Below are 18670 nucleotides of genomic sequence, written 5' to 3'. Positions count from 1 at the left end.
TTTACATTCCCACCAGCAGTGTAGGAGTGTTCCCTTTTCTCCACATCCACGCCAGCATCTCTGGTTTTGGGATTTTGTGATATGGGCTAAACTCACTGGAGTTAGATGATATCTCAGAGTGAGTTTGTTTTTTGAGGCTAGGTGTGTTTCCTGCAGATAACAGATAGATGGCTCTTGTTTTTTTAATCCAATCAGCCAATCTATGCCTCTTCACTGGGGAATTCAAGCCATTAACATTTATTGAGATAATTGATGTGTGGTAGCATTCTATTCATCTTATTTTATGAAAGTCCATTGCCTAGTTTTATCTTTTCATCATTGTGGAAGCTAGCTTGAAGTATTTCCTGTAGAGCTGGGCTTGTTGTGGCAAATTTACTCAGTGTTTGCATATCAGTAAAATATTTTATTTCTCCATCAATTTTAAAGCTTAGCTTAGCAGGATATAGAATTCTGGGCTGGAAATTGTTTTGTTTAAGTAGATGAAAAGTAGATGGCCATTGTCTTCTGGCTTGAAAAGTTTCATTTGAGAAATCTGCAGTCACCCTGATGGATTTGCCCCTGTAGGTCAATTGGCACTTACTCCTAAAAGCTTGCAGAATCTTTTCTTTTGTCTTGACTTTGTACAGGCTTATCACAATGTGTCTTGGAGAAGCTCTATTTGAGTTGAGGTAACCTGGGATCCAATATCCCTCTGAAAGGAGTGTGTCAGCATCTTTAGTGATATTTGGGAAATTTTCACTTATAACATTCTCTAGTATGTCTTCCATTCCTCTGAGGCATTCTTCTTTGCCTTCTGGGATATCTATAACTCATATGTTTGAACACCTCATAAAGTCCCATAATTCTGTCAGTGAATGTTCTGCTTTCTTTCTCTTTTTTTCCTGCATCTTTAACTATCTGTGTTATCTCACGAGCTTTGTCCTCTACCTCTGACATTCTTTTTTCTGCCTGTTCTAATCTGTTATTGATACTTTCTACTGCATCTTTAAATTTCCTAATTGACTGCTTCAATTTCTTCAGCTCTGCCAAATCTTTTCTATAATCTTCATGTCATTCATCTCTTATTTGATTCTGTTTTTGGATTTCCTGTTGGTTATTTTCCACTTTCTCAGCAATTTCCTTTATTGTTTTTATCATCTGTATTTTAAGTCTCTCCTTATGTCATTTCTGACATTTCTTTATAGGTGGAATCCTCTGCAGTAGCTGCCTCACAATCCTTTGGTGGTGGTGGGGTTTGCTCTGGATTGTTTTTTCATGTTGCCAGGGTTTTTCTGACGATTCTTCCTCATGAGTGTTTTCTTTAATCTGTTTCCTTGCCCTAATTTTCCTTTCATCTCTTCTTGCTCTTTAGGTTACCAGGCCTCTGGCCTAAGTTTTCTATGATTCCTTTTAGTACAGGACTAAAAGGATGAGAAGATTGAAGAGCAAGAAGGGAAAAAATATTTTAGTGAAAGAAAACAGAGAAAAGAGGGGGGTGAGTAAAAGAGAATATTGAGAAAAAGAAGAGAGACACAGAAAGAGGGAGACAGGAGTAATAAAAGTATACAGTGGTGTACTTTGACCCACCCCTTAAAAACTCCCAACCTCTGGGTGTGCTGGGTTGGGTGGTTCCTTTGAGTTCAGCAGCTCTTTGCCAGCCTGAGCATACATGGTACCCCACCTCTACCAAATAGAGAGGAAAGACAAAAATACTACAAATAAAACCAAAACAAACTAACAAAGAGAAAACCTTACAGGATAGAATTGGGGGGGGGGGACCAAATGACTGGAGGAGAAACACTAGCAAAAATGAAGTTCTTATTATTAAAGAAGGCAACATTGGAAAATTATATTTACACTCTAAAAATGAAGAAAGAAAAAAAAGAAAGATATAGGAGGGAAAAGTTGAAATTAAAAAAAAAAATCCAAAACAAAGTAGTATCTATGTCTTGCTGAATATTGTCTGGGCAACAGGTGATCTTCTGGGGTATGAGATGCTAATCACAATGCTGATACAGCTGTATGAGATGGAGATTGGAGGCTTCTGCTGGCTACTTTGCCCTCAAGCCCTGAAGGATTGACAGCCTGAATCTCTCCTCAGTGCACTTAGAAGACACTTTAAACCATTAACCTTGGCTGCATAAGCTTTCCCAAGAAAGCACTTGTCGCTGGGATCTCTCCTGAAGTGGCTGTCTGCTTATCCAGTGGGCCAAAACCAGCCTCACTCTATGCCCCTGAGGGCCAAGGGTGCAAGTTAGCCCTCCCACTGCCAAACACTGAAAGTTTTGCTTTTCCCGGGCATCTCAGTCCTGGCCTTTGGAGTTGCTCACAGCCACTCAGGGGTCCTCAAACTTTTTAAACAGGGGGCCAGTTCACTGTCCCTCAGATCATTGGAGGGCTGGACTGCGGGTCCCAGAATGAGTCGTCTGCTAAGCAGGACAGGCAGTGGCAGCAAAAACACCTGGTGGGCCATAGTCTGAGGACGCCTGTATCACTCATCCAAGGTCTCTCACCCTGAGCCTCACTTTGCATACATGGGCGGAGGGCGGAGCCTGCAGGAGCAGTTCTCTCACAGTGGCTGCACCTGAGGCCCACAGCAGAGCAAAGTAACCTCCCTTCCGGCCCAGTGGCTCAGGCCTGTGCCCTGGACAACACTTAAAGTCACTTGCACTCTTGCCCAAGTTCTCCTAAGGTACTTCAACCAAGTGCCCAAATCCAAATAAACAAAACAACCCACAGGGAAGGTTGCCCCTGTCTGCAATCTCACTGTTGTTGTAGTTTCAGTTGCGGCAGCCCATTTGCAACCACTTGCTTCTTCTCCACTGCTTTTGTCCTCCTGGGGTCCAGAAGTCTCTCACTGTCTCCCTGCATCCCCAAAGGTAAGTTTCTGGGCAGAGCCCACAAGCCAGAGATTCTTGGAGTCTTCTTTCCCCAATCTCACTGCTCCTGGTTACAAAGAAGCTGTTTCTTGGGTGCTATCTGGTTTCACCCTCCCAATTTTCTGCATTTTTTTTTTTTTACACTCAAGTTGTAGTGGATAAAGTTTGATTCTGCAGCAAGAATGCTTGTATATGTATAAAGCATACTATGTCTCTGGAAGTGTAAATAAGACACATGATTGTTTTTCTCTCAGAGGATGGTCCTGGGGGTCAGAATGTGAGAGAGGGATTTACTGTTTACTACTCTTGCGTTCTATTCAGAGGTGACGGCTACAGGCTGAGCAAGAGGTGGCGGCAGTCTTTTCCATCATGATTTGAAGCTTGGAATCCATTCTGAGTGAGATAGAGAGTCAGAGAAAATTACAGAGTAACCTCCTGGTTAGATTTGCATTTTAAGTACACTGGAGCTAGTCTAGAAAAGAGGAATGCATAGTGTGAGACTGCAGGCAGAAAGGCCTTTTAGGCAGCAATTGTCATAATCCAGGAGAGAGAAGGAGAGTGTAGGGTGCAATGGCATTAATGAGAAAGATTTGGGATGTAATCAGAAATGAGCTCATATCCACACGGATAAGACAAAAAAGAGTCCCTGAGATAAGGTATTTCGGAAACCGTACCTGGAGAAACTATAGAATGAGATGAGCGAACGTAATCCTGCTGCAATGCCCATCTCTTTTATGGCTTTATATAGTACCCTTCCCTTACACTGAAAGCAGTTTTAGTCTTTACTGCGTCACTTGAAACTGCTAAAAGGGATGCATAGAATGTACCACTAAGTTAGGGAGCTGCTCTCCTCTCTTCCCTGCCTTCCCTTCTCTGGCTTCCTCTCTCCGCCCATCCCTCTTTCTCCCTCCATTTCTCCTCTTCTGCCTTCCTTCTATCACTTTCTCACCCCCTCAGTATGCCAGGCAGTGACTCCAATTTCTCATTGATTTCTCCCAAATCTTCCCCCTCTCAACTTTTCTCTTCCCAAACCTGGTCTTTTTTTTTTTTTTTCAGCTCATCTCTTCCATGTCCCTCTGCCCCCAGTCTCCTTGATCTTTGCTTAACCTTTCAGAGATTTCCTGCCCTTTTAAGGAGAAGCATTTTGGCCTTTCTGTCTTCTTTTCCTATTTCAGCTCTGACCTGCTCTGTGATAAGGTGAGTAGGCTGAGTTTTATTCCCTAGGTTTGGATCCTGGCCCCTCAACTAACTAGTCCAATAATCCAGGCAAGAACAATAAAGTCTCTAAACCTTCACTTATTGTGTGAAAAGACAATAACAGTATTTCTTTTACTGGCTGGGGTTGGTTGTGAGGCTTAAATGAGACAGTATTGCCAGACATCAGCCCAGTGCCCAGTGTATTATAAACTCTGATGAAATGTTAGCATAAGATTATCAATACTGTTCTGATGAACAAATGAAATACCCAGATTCAATCAGTAGCTACTTGAGTAAAAGGAAACAAAAAAGCCCCCCTCCAAAAGAATCAAATACAAACAATCCCTAAACATAACAAAACACTATTACAATGTGGAGAAAGACTTTGAGTACCCAAATGTCTATTTTTGTATTTGCTGATGGCTATATATCAAGTGACCCCAACACTTAGCAGTTTAAAGAAAAACAGTGTCTGTGGGTGGGAAATCCGGGAATAGCCTGCCTAGATATCATACTGGAGGGTCTCACGCAGGCTTCCAGCAGCTGAAGGCTTAGTGACCTTAAGATCCAACTTGTACTTTACCTTAGAAATGACAGCATTGTAATCTAAATGTTTGTACCCTAATAATAATCTGGAATTTAAAAAGATTCAACTGGGGCAGTATCTGCTTAGAGCTTTTTGGTGGGGTTTAGTTTCTCATGTGGTGTCAGATTGAGGGGCCTCAGTTCCTTACAATATGGTTCTTTCCATAGTGCAAGCAGGACAGAAGACCCACATGGAGTCAGTAACAGCGGGATGGAAATCTCATTCTTTTATATCTTAATGTTGTAGACTTAATGTTTCCCAAAATTCATATGTTGAAATCCTATTGCCCAAGATGATAATAGTATGAGGAGATGCAGACTTTGGAAGGTGATTAGGTCCTGGGGACAGGGCCCTCATGAATGAGATCAGTGTCTTTAGAAAAGGTCCCTTTTCCCCCAGCCCTGAGAGCTCCTCAACCTCTTCTACCTTGTGAGGACTCAGCAAAAAGACAACTGTCTGTGAACCAGTAAGTGGGTCCTCAGCAGACACTGAATCTACCAGCATTGCCTTGTTTTGGACTTTCCAGCCTCCAGAACTGTGTGAAATATTTCTGTTGTTTATAAGTGACCCAAGGCATGGTATTCAGTTATAGCAACATGCATTAACTAAGACCTAATTATAAAATTGACATCTCATCACTTTTGCCATATTCTATGTGTTAGAAAGAAGCAAGTCACTTGGTTCACCCCACACATAAGGGGGAGAGGGACTTCACAAAGTCAAGACTACCATGGAGGACCATGTCAGAAGCTGCCCACAACACTCCCTCCAATCCTTCTTCCTGTGTCCCATTCCTTCACTCCAGCTGTCTTCTACAATATATCCTGCTGCAGCGTGGATCCTGCTGCAGTGTGGATCCTACTACACCCATTCTCACTCCACCTTCTCACTAACTGGACATTACCAGGAGATTCTAGGACCTTCTCCATCACGATTCTCTTAGGTGCCCACAGAGAAGCTGTCTCTGTCAGTTTTGCTGCAGAGAAAGGCAAGCTACTCTCATGCTGTTGGTGGTTGCCTTGTGTTCTGACTTTCTTCTCTGGGGGGGAAAAATTGAGGGAATTGCTATTGAGGCACCCAGTTGAAAGGCCATTGCTTGTTTCTGGAATATGCAATGAAATTTCCCTCTTGTGCAAAGATCATGGACGGATGAATGTGAATGGGATGAAAGACATTGATCATGGCTAATGCGTATTAATTGCCTATTATCACTACTGGTAATTACCATTGTATCATGAGATTGCTAGAGAGAGGAGAAGGTGGGCTTGTCTTTTCTGAAATTAGATCCATTTATTTCACACTGGGGCTGCTGCTTGGAGGAATTTCCAATGAATCCATGAGGGAAAAGAAGTTCTGAGTTGATATTGAGCACTAAAGCTAACATAGGGGCTGTCCAGAGGAGACAGCCAGTCTTCTAGTCAGATAACAATAGAGCTTAGGTCTCGTTTCAGAGAGTCAACTAAAAAGAGAGAAGTCAAGACAGGAGAACTACAAGCATTCTAATAAGAAAAAGAAAACAAATCTTACTCTGCTATTTCTGCTTGTAATATTATTAGAAATAATTTCAGCTACAAGTTATAGAAAAATCCCTCGCCCACAGGGGGCAGGGAAGGAAGATGGCAGCACCCAGTGGTCAGTGAGGGAAGAGGACACAGGGATTCCAGGGAGTGGCCAGACTTGTGTGCTGTGGCCACATCCCCTCACACTCTCTGCTCACGCCTCCTGACAGGCTGGGTGGGAGGATGTGTCTGGTATCTTGAAAGAAGAACCACCCAGGAATCCCCTCACAAGTTCATGCATCTTTTTAAGAATGCCAGTAAATGATAGATTACATTTCAGCACTTTCATTTCCTCAAATGCATGTATGTCACACAACTGAACAGAAGCCTCAACCAGCAAGTCAAACCAAAGCCAGAGCTATTAGCATCTCTTTCCCTTGAAAAGACATCTTCAGGTCAAGCCAAACCTGAAATATAGATGAAACCTCTTTCATTGCCTGGCGTATCTTTGTCCAGAAAGCCACATGAAAAAGAACTTATGGAACTAGAGTTGGCCTCAATCATTGAAGGCTCAGTAGATGTGGGAAAAGAAACAAAAGATGAAAAGCAGTGGAAAGAGATGAAGCTGCATGTGGACGATTTACCAGGAATTTTGGCTCAACTATCAAAACTCAGACTCACAGCTCTAGTTGGCTGGATTGAGTTGGCCCCCGGAGCTCTCCACTGGCCCTGTTTCCTGCTTGCTGCTGTTGGGACAGGCCTTGCATCCTATGCTGCCAACTCCCTCAATCATTTTTTTAAGGTGCCATTTGACTCAAACATGAATAAGACAAAGAACAGACCTCTGGTTTGCAGACAGATCAGCCTGCTGCTAGCTGTATACTTTGCATCTTGTACTATTCCAGGAGTAGCCTTTCTGACATGAGGGGTAAATCCAATCATAGGGGCTTGAAGTCTTGGGGGTCTTCAACATTTTCTTTTGTGCTATTTACACACCACCGAAGAGGATCAGCATTGCCAACACGTGGGTCGAGGCCATGGTCGAGGCCATCGCACCCGTCTGAGTTGGACAGCGGCCCCTGGCAGCCTGGGTGCCTAAGCGCTTCTTCTGGGAGGAATCCTCTATTCTTGGCAGTTTCTGCATTTCAACGCCCTGAACTGGAGCCTGCTCGAGGACAACTACTGGGGTGGCTACTGCATGAGGTCGGTCACCCACCTGGCGCTGTGCCGGCGCGTGGCACTGCGTCGCTGCTTGACCTTGGCCTCGCTATCGGCTGCTGCTAGACGTCACCATGTGGACCTTCTCCGTCATTGTCCTCCCCATCAACCTGTATCTTCTACCTCAGCTTCCGCTTCTGTGTGGGCGCAGACCACAGCGCCTTGCGGAAACTGTTCCTCTGTCGCCTGCACCTGCCCCTGCTGCTGCCGCTCATGCTGAGCGCAGCGCGGGCCCCACCATGCGGCCGACAGCTGGGGAGCGCGAGGAGCACAGGCGCCCACACTGGCCTTCCATGAAGAGCACAAGAAGAGGAATCTCTGGTTTCAGTGCAAGATGATAAAATAATCTGGTGCTCAGCGATCACTGGACAATTACTTTTAATGATATACAAAATGCCCTCCAAATACAAAGTGGGTTGGCCCCATTGATGAACCCGCCCCCACTCCCTTTTTCTCACCCTCTCTGGATGTACCTGTGCACTTTCCTTGCCTGGCTTTTTCCCCTCCACCCCCCACTTTCCACCTGCCAGCCAGAGTGGCAGTTGGTGGCCCCTAAAGAGGTGGCCCACTTGATAATGTGATGTTTGTAGCCTGTGTGCTCAGGTCCCTGCTGGGCTTGGTCCCAGGAAATGCACACTCTGGTCCTGGCGCCCCCTTCCCTTCCTTGTGAATGAGCCAGGGTTCCTCTACTCTTTCATCCACACATATTCTCCAGTCAGGTAACAGACTAGAAATGTCAAGGGTAGGCTGCCTCAGGCCACTGGGCAGGGAGATTTCAAACTGTTGCCTTGGGGGCAGTCTCAGACTGGACTGCCAGACCCAGATTTCAAACTGTTGCCTCTGGCAGTCTCAGACTGGACTGCCAGACCCTGCCACCCCCATCCCCAGTATCGGCACTTCAAAGGCACCTGTAATACACTGTAACTTGCAGGTACTGTGTGAGGCATTTCTTTCTCTTTTTTTTTTTTTTTTGCAGTTTTTGGCTGGGGCTGCATTTAAACCCACCACCTCTGGCATATGGGGCTGTTGCCCTACTCCTTTGAGCCACAGGCACTGCCCGTGAGGCATTTCTTTCTAGAAGGGTAGCTCTAGACTCAATACCAGAAATCCCTCCAGCCTACAAGCCTGTCACTGTCCCTCTTTGGTCCCCACTATGGATCATCAACTCTGCTCTGCTGCACTGCTTTCTCTAGCCTGGGTGAGAAGGGAAGACAGAAAAGTGTGTGCTGGGCTCCCCAGCCCTCTGGCTCACTTTCTAGTACCTTTAGTGAAACACACATTTCCTTCCTGAATTCAGAAATTAGCTTCCACACGTCCAGTGGCTTTGAGAGGCAGAAGCACGGTTCTGGGAGTTCTGGGAGTTGCCCTGTAATCTGGGGTGGCCTCAGGTGCCAGACACAGTCAACTGTAGCTCTCTAGCCCTTTGTACTGCCACAGGGTTGTGTAGAGTCCCTGTGGCTGAAGGTCCAGAGCTAGACAGAATGTTGTAATCTCTCAGTGTCCCAGGGCACTGCTGCACAGTGATTAAGAAGCCCTGGCAATATGCCTGTTCTCTCAGAAATTTCTAAGGATATTGCAGAAAGATATAGCCTCTAATCCCTGTTACTACTTACCTGAAATCTTCCCTCTTGGCTGTCTCCCTGTAGGGAACATGGCATAGAAAAATCTGGAAAAAGCATCTACAACTTGTTATAGCCTTCAAATTTACAAAATGAGTTGATCCTGTTTCTCTACTCCAATAAAACAGTACATAAGAAAAAGAAATTTTTTTTCACACTCAAGAAAATCTGAAGGTATGTGGCTCCTGGAGTTGGTTCAGTGGTTTAGTAATGACAGGCCAAAACTTTCTGTTTTATTGTGACATTTTCCTTGCAGCCACAAAATGGCTGCTGTGCACCTTACATCACATCTGCATTTAAGTCAGGAAGAAGGAAGCAGGGATGGTACCAGCTGCACTGTTTGTTTTATCAGGAGAACAAAAATATTTCTCACAACCACTCCCCTGTCCCATATATTAGCATAAGATCTCATTAGCTAGGGCCGCACCTGGCTGCAAGAGGCTCTGAGACTGTATTTAACTTTCCCTGGCTGCTATAATGGAAAGTGGCAAGAGAGAAAGGAGGATTGAAATGGTTGCTGGGCAGCCAAACAGCAAAGCCTACCACAGATGTTATTACTAATCATAATATAGAGCAGTCCTGAAGGTAGCAATAGCCAATGTTTCTAGAATAATACTAGTAAGTCACTATTTGGATCTATGCCTGCTTATTGCCCAGAGCTGGATTTTTTAATCACAACACAATACTGCTCTAAGTATGTACTGAGTGGCTTTTGCATGACAGGCATGGTGCTGGTGGCATGAGGATTCCTATCCTGAAAGTGACATTGTAACACTGGAGGCGGGGCAGGGAGGCTGTGTTGCAAAGGTTAGGTGATATCAGATCATCAAGTGCTGGGCACATGCACGTCATATCATCATTTGCCAACTTGATAAGTGGTCACTTCTTTTTTCTGATTTTTCTTTTTTAGATTTTATACATTTGAGACTTTACATTTTTATTTTTTTTAAAAAAAGGCTTTCTTGAGGTATAATTTGTATGTCATAAAATTTTCCCATTTTAACTGCACAATTCAGTGCATTTTAGTAAATTGATGGAGTTGCGTAGGCATTCACATTAGAACATTTAGACCCTACAAGGATCTCTTGTGCTTATTCCCAGCCCCAGTCTCCCAAAGCGCTAATCTATTTTCTGTCTCATAGATTTAGTTTTTCTGATACTTTCTATGAAATTATACAACAGTGGTCTTTGGCATTGAGCATCTTTGGCTTAGTATGTTTTTGACATCTATCCATGTTGTTCTGTTCCTGCTTCTTGCTGAGTTGTATTCTGCTGGTTGGATGTTGTTTATTTTTTAATCTATTTTGTTTATCTGTTTACCGGTTGATGAGCATTTGGGTGGCTTCCAGTTTATGGTTATTATGAACAATGCCGTTCTGAACACTCACCTAAAAGTTTTTTGTAGCATATGTTTTCATTTCTGTGACATTTCTGGATCCTTTCTACATATGGTAAATTTATGTTTAACATTTTGAGAAACTGCTAACCTGTTTTCCAGAGCAGCGATGCCATTTTACATTATACATACAGCAGTGTATGGGGGTTCCCGTTTCCAAATGATCTTATTACTGAGGGCAATTTGGAGCAGTAACTAGTTGCCATGTGAAAGCCCAGCTCTGCACGTCATGCAGCAAACAGCAGTCTTCTTTGCCACTGTTGACTTGTGTAGCTTCAATGAACTATTTCAGCCTCTGTTTTTTTTTTTGCTTTGTGAAATGAAAATAACAATACCTATTTTTCATGGTGGGAGTAAACCAGATTATTGGCCAGGGTCTCTCACATAGCAATTTCCATATTTTCATCATCATGAGTAAATCTTAGGTGTGTTTCATTATTTTTTGGTTTTGAAAAAAATTGTTTTACCTGTGATAAAGCAAATATGTATATATTTGGGTTCAAAAGTTTAGAATAACTTGCTCCCTTTGGGGGATGATGTGGTGCAAGATTCCAGTCTCGACAGAAAAGGTGATGGATTGTCTGGAATCTCTCTAGAAGGGCTTGATACATGCCTCATGCCACCTTCTAGACTTCTGTCCTGATTTTCTAACAATAGGGTCAGAGGACCCCTGGGTGCCATGTTCTGTTCCCCTGGGTCTGGTTTTCTTCCCTTTCCCAGGTGCCAAGATAGGGAACCATCTGCCTTTCATGGTCCCTGTGCATCTTTGACCGAGGCATGACCCTCCCAATCACCTAAGAAGTGCCATTGTACCTGAGTGCTGAAGCCATTTCTGTGCTATATGGTAGTTAGAAAGTGATTGTACTGTTAGTTCCTGAAACATAAAACGTGCTCTGCAACTGACAAGAAACGTAGCCTCCTGTAGCCCACGCCGTTCAGAATAACCGAACAGGGCATGCCACGTGAGCCCATTGAAGCACACGGCTTTCAATTAAGGAAACAAACAAAAAAGCCAAGAGAAAAGTCCCAGGAAAATAAATGCAATTTGCAAGTTGTTCAACATTTGTTTTGAATTTCTACGTTATTCCAAATGTCATCTTATAATGAGGTCACAATGTCCTCTTTCTGTCTCCCACACCTCCTGTTTTCTTTCCTCCCTCCCTCCCTCTTTCTCTATTTGCCATGATGGTGGGGTGAGAGAAATTTTTCTAATGTCTTCAGGGCTGTTAACTCACTAATGCTCAGCTCAGCAAGTCCCAGCTGAACTCCACTATAAAGACTGTGTTACCCAAAAGCTAGGTAGGGATACTGACTCTATCCTTTTTTAGAAAGTTTCTGCAATTTGGATTCAAGACACTCAAAGAATCCCAGCTTTGGTGCAAACTTAAGAGAGCCAGGGTTGAGTTTAAGTTCTTGAGATGGGCTTGCTTAGGACAGACAGAGCTGGGAACTGCCATGGCAACTCACTGGGCGGTATTTATGCAGTGTTGTCCACGGTCTGTATGGCAAGCCTGTTCACCCATTCCATAGCATGGGAACAGTTTTCCTCAAACTTTTGTCATCAGAATTTCCAAGTTAAATAACTTCTCCCTGTGTTGTTATATGCTGACATCTGAATTGGGTGGATGCATTAGAAGTTTAAAGGGAAGATTGTGTACCCAGAATTGTAAAAAAGGTGAGCACCGATATTCAGATTGTTTCCCAGGTTTGCTTCTTTGTGAGATTCATCTGGAAGATTAATACTATCCAGATTTCTGGGCTTCTTTTCAAAATATTCTGCTTTAGTAAGACTAGCCTGAAGCTTAGGAATCTGTATTTTAACATATGCATCAGCCAATTCTTATATTCAGTCAAGGCTAGGAAAGGCTCACAGAGGGCTGTGAGGTCACATCTTGGGATCCCTGGAGGAGTTTTTTCAATGCGGGTCTGTGAGTTAGTGACCAGTGCTTCCTTCTCAGTTGGTCTTTTGGTGCAAACTTAAGAAAGCCAGGCTGAATTTTGGGCTGAAATTTTGTTTCCTCCAAAATGCAGATGCTGTCTAGAGGTAGGCTATTAGGAGGGGAGGCCTTTGTGAGGTGATTAGGTCATAAGGACAAGAATGAAGCCCTCATGAATGGAACTAGTGCCTTTATAAAGAGACCTCAGAGAACTCCCTTGTTCTGTCTGCCATTTGAAGATATAGCAAAAAGTCAGCCATGTATAGACCAGAAAGGGAGGGGGGCCCTCCACAGACACCGAATCTGGCAATGCCTTGAATTTGGACTTTACAGCCTCCAGAACTGTAAGCAATAAATTTCCATTGTTTGTGAGCCTCCAAGTCTATAGTAATAGCAGCCTGGATGAACTAAAACAGTCTTTGTTCTGGAATCAGCATTTCTAATAATCTGGCTAATGACTCCAATGTAAGGGGGTGGTTGAACATCCCTTTGGATGTTAGACACTTAGCTTAGAGTTTGACCACTGACTGTGGTTCACAGACTGGTGGTATCAACAGTATTACTGGAGCTTGTAGGAAAGGCATGCTGGACCTCCTGAATCAGAATCTGTATTTTAACTGTAGATCCAGGTCAACTGTATGCACATTCTATTTGGAAAGTACTATCTTAAAGCAGTGGTGCTCAGAAGTTTCCAGGCTTACACTGTTACTCTCAGTTGGGAATTTGTTAAATATGCAGATTTTCAGGCCCTACCCATACCCAATGACTCAGGAATTCTGGGGCAGGGTACAATCTGGGTTTTAACAAGCCTTCTAGGTAATGCTGATTTGTGCTAACATTTGAAGACCACTAACTCAGACTTTTTTTGTTTGTTTTAATTAAAACAAGGCTGATATATCTTCTTTTGTATTAGTCTGTATCACTGATATTTATGTCTGTGAAAACACTGTCCTGACCTTTGAATTAGTGCATTGAAGAAGCTCATTCACTTCCATCTCAGCTCTGAGTGTTGGGATTCCATGAATAGAAGATAAAAAAAATTAAATATTGACTGGTTCTTGTTTAGCAAACTTCTAGTTAGATAAGTTTGTCTTTTTCATCAAGGATAGTGTTAGAACCCACTCTTTTCCTCTCCTAGAGTAAATTCTCTCTCAAGAGTAGGAATAGAAAATGACCATTATCACACAATGTTCCCATAGGAGGCCCCTAGTCTGGTTGGTTACAATGTACTTTATAAATGACTCTAACTCATCTCTGCTCCTGGAGTTTTCCCAAGAGGTGACGCCACCACAGAGAGGCAGCAGTGCTGGTGGGAGGTTGGAGACCAATGGGGTGTGACCTTGTGCAATTGATCTCACCTCTCTGGGCTTGTGTTCCAAAGGCTGATCTCATTCACCAGGAGTTAGTGCTATTATTTCTCCCACCTTACAGATTTATTGTAAAATTCAAAAGGACATCTAAAGAGATAAGTTCTTGGAAAAAATAAAACTTGTTCCCAAATACACAGAATCACTTGTGTTATTAATGGAACATGGGGTAAGATAGGAAAAAGAATTAGAGCTTCCTGTTTGAGGAAAGGGAACTTAAGGAAAACATTATCTCTGATGTACCTCTAACATTGACACAGCTATGCTCATTCATAAAGTTTATGCTTTAAATTAACTTTTAACTCATCGGCTTTATGTAGATTTCCTCCAAAGCAAATTCTAGGGCAAGAATTACAAGACAATTGGTAATCCTTGGGCACAATTTGTTGGGGTTAGGAGGGCTTGAATGTAAGAAAAGGATGGGAAGGTGGCCAGGAAAGGGCATCATGGTGGCCAATTAGAGTTTAGCCTCACTGGATAACTCTACAGTATCTTGTGTGTGTTTGTGGGATTTCATTGTTTGGGTGCTGCCTCTGGGGCACAAATGTTTACAACACTTCTATTCTGACTTGTATGTGAATAGACAGGATCTGGTGGCAGAGAAAGCCCTTCTGCTGAAAGATACAAATGCTGGCAGTTAGAAGTCAGACCTATGTCCATTGATGCTACAAGGCCAGAGACGTATGGGCAAGGGACACATCCCTGGTCTATGTTCAGGGATTCTTGGAGCACTAAGAAACCTAGGTCACTAAGATCAGAAGGGAGTCAGTTTCTTCCCAAGTCTTTACCACTCATAATTTGGTGGGTACCAGAACTCATACAGGGGCATTTTTATAGTGAGATATTTAACCCTCTGAACATTTATTAACTGAATTCCTCATGTGGGGGCTGGGATCTAGCTTTATCCATAGGACATTGTGATAAGTGAAATAAGTCAGACACAGAAAGAAAAATACTGTATAATCTCACATATATGTGGAATCTAAAAAATATAAATACTATAGAAGTAGACAGTAAGACAGTAGTCGGTAGGGACTGTGGGGAGGTGGGGGAAATGGGAGATGATGATCATAGGGTACAAAGTTAGTTATTGAGGATGAAAAAATCTAGACATACAATGTGATGTCTGCAGTTAATAACAGTATTTTGTGCACTGAAAGCTTCCTAAGAGATTTCAGGTGGTCTTAAGGGTATGCTCTTACCACACACAGAAAAGGTAACTGAGAGAAGGTAATGTGGGTATGTTAATTTGCTTGACTATAGTAATTGCTATATGCATGTATATAAAAATATCACATTGTATACCTTAAATAGGTACAATTTTTACTTAAAAAATAAAAATTATAAAAACAGTGACGTAAGGCAAGAAATCAGCTCTCTTAATCTCATCAGATCCATGTCTAAAGCACTCAGGGAGGTGCCTTTATAATCTGCTACAGATCACAAAAATTGGTACAACTTTTCTAGAGAGACTCAGAATAATCATAGCATAACAGCTGTGGTAGCTGCAATAACTAGATAAGTGCTCTAGTTCGCTGTGACTCACATCAGTGTTTCAGAACCACTGCTTAGGCTCTGGGTGTCATGGTGACCAGTCTCTGGTGTGTCCATTCTGCTGTTCCACCTGGCATCCCTGGCAGGTGTCACTAATGAAGCTCTCTTCCCATCTTGAGCCAAGTATGGCTTCAAGGACACTTCTCAGTGCCAGGTGGCCACTTCCAGTGAATCATGGCAGAATGGTAAGGGGCCTTGAGAAAGGAGACAGAGAGATTTCCTTTTCTTGACCTGAGTCAAGTTTTATCTCAGTCTTGGATAAAAGAAACAGAAAGTAATTTTGATTGTGGATCAAGGAAAAATGGAACAGACTCAAATTAGGATAGGGATCAGGAACATCTCTGTGACTTAGGGATGACCAAGGGACCACCACAGCCTTGCTCTTACAGGGGGTGGGCAGCAATTGCTGAACTGGAGGGAGCAGAGCCAGAGATACACCAACATCATTCTGCATTCTTATCTAGATATGTAGATTATGGTTGTTTTAATAGGCAGCTTTGGGACCTGTTATGGTCTGAATTCTGCCCTCCCCAGCCCTCCCCTCAGATTCATATGTTGAAGTCCTATCCCCCCCTTTGGGAGGTCATTAGATATAGATTAGGTCATGGTGGGGGCCTCCATGTTGGGATTAGTGCCCTAGAAGAGGAAGAGACGTGAGATCTGACTCTCCCCACCCTGTGAGGATACAGGAGAAGGTGGCTGTCAGAAGTCAGAGAGCCTTCACCAATAGCAATATTTGCTGGAACCTTAATTTTGACTTTCCAGCCAGGATCTATGGGAAATAAAGCCTGTTGTTTAAATCACCCAGCCTATGATATTTTGTTTCATTGGTCTGAGCTACGATGTTACCATTAGCAATAGAGCAGAGGGGAAGGAATATGGGCTCAGGTCTTCACCCTTTTGTGATCTGTTAGCCTCTTTCCCAGAGGGAAGGGGTGAAGGTGGGATTGTTCTAGATGGTTATTGATAGCACAGTACCATCCATCTTTCCCAACTTTACAGAAGAGGGGAATCCACTGCTGGGAGGTGAAGCAACTTATGCAAAGTCACACAGCATGTTTGTGAGAGAGCCAAGACATAAGTACCTTTTAACATCCAGGTCCATGTCCCTGCTACACTCCTTCCTCAGGTGCTCAGAGTGTTTTGGGGACCTTTGGCTGCATTTTGGACTTTCAACATGGACTTGTACAGTATTTCCCCAAATAGCACTGAGGTTGACATCTGCTAATCAGTCTTCTGGAAACATTTACAGTGAGATTAGAAAAGGAATTGAATGAGGCTAGGTGGTCTCTGTAGGGCCTGAAAATGTTACATGCAGAGTGAGAAATTAAAACAGTCTTTGGGGAGAGAAGAGAGGGAGAGAAGAACCTCGCTTCCCTTATCTGCTGGCCACATGTGAACTCTGTCATTGGAGCTCCCATTTTTGATAAGCTCAGCGTGTCTTATCTCAGTCTTTGACACACGCATTGATCATTCCATAAACTGTGCCCAGGGAGACATTTCCCTTCCTCTCTCTGGACGGCCCTCCCTTCGCCTTTCTTCCCTCCCCCTTTATTTGTTGACATTGATGCTACATGCAGAGAAGGCCGCTTTCAAAAATACATCTTTTTAATAACTTGTCTTGCAGGAGAGGGGATGCACATCTATGCTTGGGTGGGTTGCTAAGAAAAATCCCACTCTGGATGTCTGACATCTCCTCCTATCGTGGGGAGCTTTTGACAAAGAAAAATGGGCTTTGCATTTGGTACTCACATCCAGCATAGTCATTGATTCTGGACACAGATTCAGTGGTGGAAAGGCACTGTAAAGGCAGCCCAGGTGCAATTCGGGCACTCCACAGTCTTTATAGCAAAACTGATGAGCTGCATCAATGCCTTATATTGGGGTATTTTTTTCCCTCTCTCAAGAAATTAAATATCCCAGTCTATCCCAGGCACATCTAGCTGGTGCCTTATCACTAGGCAGGATGGTGACTTAAAAAAATTGATTACTCCCCAGCTTTTGTGACATATTCTGAAAGCAGCATGTTACCATTCTGTAACAGGAAAGCATACATAGGATTCAATTTTATGCACTTCAGGGATGGAAGTGTTTAGTATTTCATCTAATTGATCAGGTAAAATGGAAAGACTTTGAGAACTAATTACCTTGCACCTTGGAAACACTTTTGCATGGATAACCTTTTTGAAAAATCAGGGACAACTAGTAGCCCTTCCCAGATTTTTGCTGGAAGAATACTTTGGCCAAAAGCAGCAGAAACAGGTAAAATAGCTTTCTATGGAAGCATGAATTATACCATTTGCCTTTTACAATTTCTATCTTTAAATGTAGTTAATGCTTAATGTCCACAGATCATCTTATGCTTACCAAGTCACTTTACGTTTTTTAATCAGAGATTTTAAGCACCTCTGAGATCTTGGTAGTGCTAGTAACTGATGCCTCTGTTTTACAGATGAGCAAGCAACCAGTCTAAAATTACATAGTTGGCAATTGGCTAAGTTGTGAATTCAACTGAGGTGTTGTAAATTATTTTGTTGAAAATTCCAGCGTTGTTTTAAAGGTTGGATATCAATTTAACTTTTTGCATGCAACCTTGGTCGATTAAAAAATAAGTCAGTGGAATGGGCTCTTTTAGTTAAACCAATGTACAGAAAATGGCCAGTGTTCCTTGAGAAAACCAAGTACAGTTGTAAATGGCTAGGAAGGTTGCTCGCTGTACAATGGTGACACTAAACCCCAGGACTTGTTTTGTTTGCTGCCCCAGTGTGGGGCATGCTCACCCACAGGGGGAGGCCACTTTAATTTTTACAGAGTCATGAGCACTTGTCAAGTGGAGAGTGTCCCTTTCAAGAGGAGGCGCTGTTTTCTCATTTGCACGAAAGTATCACATAAGCTCTTAGTAACCTCAATTTTTTATATATATACATATATATATACACACACATATATATTCATATATATTTTTTAAATTTCAGATTATGAGAGTATGTATGATTAGGTTACATAGTTAGCATTTGTAAGGTTAAAGTCCGAGTTGTAGTAGTGTCCTTTACCCAGAAAGTGTGTATAACAGTGCATTGCACCCATTGTGCGGGAGACACCAAACCCCTTTTCCACACCCTCCACTTGAATCCAGCTGAGTTTTTCTCTCATGTAAGCCTGTAGTTGTTAAATCTACTAGTTTCAATTTAGTATTGAGTATGTGTGATGGTTATCTTTCCATTCCTGCGATGCTTCATTCAGGAGAATGTTCTCCAAGTCCATCCAGGTTGTTACAAAAGATGCAAAATCTCCATATTTTGCATATGGCTGAATAGTATTCCATGGTATACATATATGATACCCCACAGTTTATTGGCTGAATAGTATTCCATGGTATACATGTATGATACCACAGTTTATTGGCTGAATAGTATTCCATGGTATACATGTATGATAC

The 18670-nt window shown here is 42.8% G+C and overlaps 1 pseudogene; it reads left to right on the top strand.

The window, feature by feature from the left end:
- The first annotated feature begins 6790 nt into the window (after positions 1–6790).
- Positions 6791–7655, top strand: LOC100958495 (annotated as a pseudogene).
- The last annotated feature ends 11015 nt before the right edge of the window (positions 7656–18670 follow it).

Source organism: Otolemur garnettii, unplaced genomic scaffold, assembly GCF_000181295.1.
Source record: "Otolemur garnettii isolate 467f Iridium unplaced genomic scaffold, OtoGar3 scaffold00044, whole genome shotgun sequence".
NCBI classification, from domain to species: domain Eukaryota; kingdom Metazoa; phylum Chordata; class Mammalia; order Primates; family Galagidae; genus Otolemur; species Otolemur garnettii.
This window is presented reverse-complemented; position numbering and strand designations above follow the sequence as displayed.